Source organism: Equus quagga, chromosome 10 (assembly GCF_021613505.1).
Source record: "Equus quagga isolate Etosha38 chromosome 10, UCLA_HA_Equagga_1.0, whole genome shotgun sequence".
Taxonomy (NCBI): Eukaryota; Metazoa; Chordata; class Mammalia; order Perissodactyla; family Equidae; genus Equus; species Equus quagga.
In genome coordinates this window covers 74,213,471-74,219,470 of record NC_060276.1, presented here as the reverse complement: position 1 = coordinate 74,219,470, position 6,000 = coordinate 74,213,471, and positions in this window count along the sequence as shown.

The following is a 6,000-nucleotide window of genomic DNA, read 5'->3' as shown; positions in this document are numbered from 1 at the left end:
TTAAATCCTTTTATATGTTCCTCTTCAGAATCCTTAACCCCCATCCCTCTATCCACCCGTGCCAGAATTTTTCCTTCATATTCTATCCCTCACTCCCTAAGCTTTAGGTCCCCTACCCGCATCAGGGGTTCTTGAGGGACAAAGGAACCCCAAAAGTAACCACCCGAGGGTTAAAAGACTAATTAGAAATAGACTGGACACTTTATCCCCTCAGATGAGCTTTGGAGAAACCCAGACAGGTGTTTGGTGTCTTCTTAGTCCCTCACCCAAAATTTAGTCCACAGCTTCCATAAGATTAAATTTCAGGGAAAAATAAAATCTTAACAGTCTCCTCCACATATATTATTGGGAAGCTCTAGCCCTCATACTGAGCAGGTAACCTTAACTTCTTCCATCTGCCAGAAACACAATTCAGATAAAAATATAAAATGGGGCAATGATGAGAGCCAACTCTTTTATAAAACCAGTGAGTTTTATATTACTGTGTTTATTCCTGACTCACAGCTAAAATTTTAGAATGAAAGCTTTATGATCTCTATTTGCATCTGTCTGTATGTTTCTGTGTGTATGTTATGTATATGCAACATTTTTCTACCTCCAGATAGTATGACCAAATTAATTCATAAAATTTCTTAAAGTAGCTTTATTTTAATTGGCTTAGAGATAAATAAGTACTTATAAATTATTACTAAAATTCTCAGAAATAAAAAACCAGAACTTCTAGTAATTCAAATATTTAAAAACGTATTTTTATAAAAAGTAGCTTAAACATTTAAAAAATTAAAATTCACATAGTTAGCATAAATCTTTAGCAAGTAAGACAATTTAATATTGTTGGTTTTATAAGAACAGCTGTATCTTCTGATTTTTCAGCACTAAGTATAATATGAACATATATTTTTGTTCCAATTGGGTTTACTATTCAAATAAGCTAATATTCTATCTACTGAATACTTAGGATCATAAACATTATAATTTGATTTTAATCAAAGTGGGTCATTATTCTGACAAAGTTTATTTCAACAATTATATATATATTATTTTGCTGAGGAAGATTTGTCCTGAGCTAACATCTGTTGCCAATCTTCCTCTTTTTGTAAGTGAGCTGCTGCCACAGTATGGCCACTGAGATGAGTGGTGTAGGTCCATGCCTGGGAACTGAACCCAGGCTGCAAAGCAGAGTGTGACAAACTTAACTACTAGGCCACCGGAGCTGACCCGATAATTATATTTTTTAATATGTCTGCTTAAAAGTAGTTTATAAAATCTTTTTGGTAATTTGCAAACTTTGACCTATGCTAAATTAAGCAAAAGATATTCATTAAATATCTAGATCATTTCTAAGATAAACTACTGAAACATTTATTACTAAGCATAAATTCGTTTATATGCTTTGACTTCTTATATGATATAGAGAGGCCAAACATATTTAGGTCTATTAAATAAACACCTTCTTTTTTTGCCACATTGAAAACTTGTAGTACAAAGAAACATACCCATAAAAATGTGAGATGATATACTCATAAGCCTTGTTGGGCAGCTGCAATATATTACAGATAATTCACAATGGTCTAATTCATAGTTTTTTCTGTAATATAAAGGTTCTTAATGATTAAAAATAGTAATCAACTTATGTAAATGAAACGACTACAAACAATAAAGGGAAAGGGAAATAACTTTGTATGAAAAGTATGCAAGGTATGTAGGATGTGCTTTTGTTAAGGAAAAAGAGACCATTTTTGTCCTAAAGTAAAATGACAGGTTGTTCCAAAATGAGAAAGAGCAGAATAAGACAAAACCTGAATGAAGATGGATAGTTGTTAAAGTTTTGTGGAAATGACTAGTGGAAATCTTATCTTGTGGTCAAAGCTGGCTAAGGTTGCATGGGTTTATTTATAATTTTTTTAAATGAACTTTAGTATCTATAGTGTACTGATGCAAAACTAGAGTTTAGTTTTCTCTGTATTAAAATGACAAGGTTTTCTTGGATTATTGGTCTGCTCTTAATAAGAGATTGTAAAAGTTTTTCTTTACTTGAGTAATATGCCTAGAAAACAAAGATGCTGTGTCTTGTCAGAGTAATTTTCTGTTCTTTGTGTTAACCATACTGTGTCCTTGATTATTTGAGAACCAAGTCTCTTCGTTTTTAAAAAAGTTAGTGTTTTTACAATCATGTTACCTTCTATATTTACTTTTGAAGTTTCTTATTGTTGTTCTGGTTAAATAGGTTGCTAAGTGTTGTTTCACAGTGATCTACGATTCTCCTTAGCTAAATGTTAACATTTTTTTTTTGACATTTTTCACAACTTTTGATCTTTTGCCTTCTCCAAATCAAATCCTAAATATAATATTGATCTTAAACTAACTTGAAAATCTCAAAGGATTTGTTCTCTCATATTGTTAAAAGAGAAATGTCAAAAATTATTAGGGAATTCGATATGATGAATTGCATGGGAAACTGTCAAATAAGAGATGTTTAACCTTCCTTAGGTTATATTTAGATGGGTAAAATGTTATTAATATAAATCTTTTCAAAACTGTATTAATTTCCTTGAAATTTTTAATATTCTCACTGTCCATGATATTTCCTGGTGTTACTTTACTTGATAATGGGCAACAGTATAATTTTATCATTCTTAATTCCAGTTATTATTTTAAAATGTTATATGCCACAGAAACAACCAAATTTCCTTGTCAATTTCATTTACAATAAACTTTCATCAAATCTTTAACTATGGCCATTTTAAGCCTTTTGTCATCCATAGATAGCTTTCATTTCACTCTGATGTTTCTCTGAAAGTTCTTGCAATCAGCTACAGGCCAGAGTGCTTGTCTCCAACAAGAAGGGACTAAGAGACTCTTGGAAAGGATCATGCCAGGTACTCTGGGGCACAGGTTTCTGAAGACATTGCTTGAATAACTTTGAGACCATACCACTGGACTGAGTCAGGATTTCTGGAACTCTACTACAGATGCTGATGAGTTCATAAAGCTGCTAACCCAGGATCAAGCAGAGCAAGAATTACATGGGACTGAATGAACCAATGAAGGATGATTGTGCCTTTTGTTTGGAATATTACTGATACTTTAATGGGCTATTTTCTGGATATAAGGAACCCTTTTCTCTTAAGCTGTCTATAACTCATAACAATTTAGTAGATTATATTTTTGTAAACATAAATAAAGCATTTCTCTTTCCTCTTGCCTGATCACTTCAGAAATTAGAAACTCTTCTTGAATATTCTTATTTTTATGGCAATGTATTCCTCACATAGATTCAATAAGAATCTGTCCTCCTTGTAACAAGACATACTTGGAAACATTGCTTATATAACCAAAGCTCTGACTTAAATATCATATTTAAGAATGATGTACATAGAATCAAATATGACCAGACAGTTTTAAAGAACTAAGGTTGACCTTGTGGAACCAATCCCTACAAAGCCCTCTTGGGAAAACTGGCCTGGTACTTGACTTACAGGGTTTTCAGCTATACAGATGGGGAGGAAGGTCACTTCCCGGCAGCCCCAAGAACCTTAGGATATTTTAGGGACCTCAAAAAGATTGGAATTTACCCAAATCTATAGGTATTGTAGGTGAAATCTGATAATGAGTTTATGGCTTGGCTTCCTAGTCTCCAGAGGCTTTTAAAACTCCAATTTGAGATTACTTATGGGAACTTCCAGCAAAACAAACTTACCAAGCCCTATCTCAACTTCCAGCAAAGCGAATTTAAAAAGGTCAATCATCCTTCTTGCTCCACCTATGTAAATAATCAAGCCAGATCTAATAAGACCAAACTTATTTTGTAAATAAAGATAATCTTACTTTGATTATCTTTGATCAAAATGGGGATCGACCTTAGGAAAAAAAATTATGTTTCAATAGAAAACTATAGCCCACTCTTGTGGGTTATCTGATTCTAGTCTTGTTCATTGTCTTTGAGCTATTTTTCACTTCTTCATATACTACATTTTAGTTTTTATTTTGTTACCTACTTAAAAATTGGACTGGATCCTGCTCTCTTGCACATTTTGTCAGTCCTTACCAAATTTTCAATTCTTATAGTTTCTTTCAATATCTGTCTACACCTCTCCAAACTAAAGTTTCCAATTTTTCTCCCACCTTCCTGATTTCACGTCACTGAGAACTAAAACTTGACTGTCCAGACCCTTATTGGGACTCTAGGTTGTCTTGTAGCTGGCCTTCCCACACCCTCATCACAAGCTAAAGAAGCACTAAGAGCTGAAGCTAGACTACTTGATATACATTTCAAAGGACTCATTACCACAGAAGATCATGTATGGGCAAACTTCATGCCTGGAGCTGCTGCTGTGTTTGTCACTCAGGAAGTTTACTGAACTGTCACATCTTCCATGCTCTCTTCCAGAAAGTAACGACTGTGGACAGTCTTATCAAAACCTCTCTGATGTGTATACTATCACTGAAAACATTCAAAATGCAAACTGGGAAATCTATAAGATTGCCACTGCTGTCCTCACTTCACTATCTAAAGATTCTTCGAGCACAACATCTAGAAATCTTCTTAACTGGTTGCCCTCTGGACTCAGAAACTGGGTTTATAGTCTGCGAAAACCATTAATCATTGTTTTTCTTTTTCTTTTCATAGGGATTCCCTTCATTAAATGCCTGATGGTCACACCATCCAGCAAATGTCCTCTTCTACCAAGTCTCAACAGATGGTTCAGCTGGTCCTTACTGAGCAAAAGGCAGCCAAACAAGAAATGGACTTATATTGTTTAGAGGAAAGAATAATGTCTGTTCTTTCCTTGAACACAAGTAAGGACACACAATTTCTCCTCCCCTGACAAAACTTTAGTCAGGCCTCTTTGAGCTCTCTTCTTGAATAGGCCTCATCCTTGGCCTACTGAGCCCAGTGTTAGCAAGAATCTGCTAAGCTAGTTTATTGAGAATCTCTACACCCTGATATCCAATCAGGTGTCTCCTCTCCCGACATTGATATCTAATCAAATTCCTCTTTCCCCACCCTTGACACCTAACCAGGCTCCTCATAGTAATTTTCTATCCTTTTCCTCACTCTACCTATTGGCTATTAATCTCAAGCTGCCCCCGTTATATTTGATATTGAGTTTAATCTCTTTCTTCTATAGCAATATTCTTGAATAAAGTCTTCCTTGCCATTTTTAACAAGTGTCAGAATAATTTCTCTTTAACATATCTAAAAAGTCTTTGCCTATCCCAATGTCACAAAGATTTATAAAAGTTTTATAGTTTTAGGTTTTACGTTTAAGTCTATGATCCATTTTGTTTTAATTTTTATATATAGTGTGGATCCCAGTCCAATTTTTTGCATGTGGATATATAATTGTTTCAGCATCATTTAGTGAAAAGGCTATCCTTTCTCTACTATATTGTCTTGGTGCATTTGTCAAAAATCAGTTATCTGTACAGATGCAGATTTATTTGTGGACTCTCTATTGTGTTCCACTGATTTATTTTAGGCCCTTTACTTTAATGTGTAATTATTTATACTCTCTTTTAAAAAAAATAAGTGGTTGCCCTGGGATTTCTAATATACATCTTCAATCACAGTCTAGCCTCAAATAATATCATACTACTTCATGTATAGTGCAAGAACCTTATAAAATTATACTCTCAATTCTTCCTTCCCATCTTTTATGCAAGTGTTGTCATCGATTTTACTTTTACATATGCTATAAACCCACAGTGCATTGCTACTATATTTGCTTTGTTTGGTCAATTTTGTTTTAGAAGCTGTGAAAATAATTTTAAAAAAATCTTTTAAATTTATCTTCATATTAATCATTTCTGGCAATTTTCACTTCTTTGTGTAAATCCAGGTTTTTGTCAGATATTATATTCTATTTGACTGAAGAACTTTCTTTATGCTTCATTTAGTATAGGTCTACTGGTAATGAAGCTGCTGGAAGAGCTTTTGTTTGTCTGAAAATGTCATTCTTTCTCCACTTTTGAAAGGTGATTTTTGCTAGGTGTAGA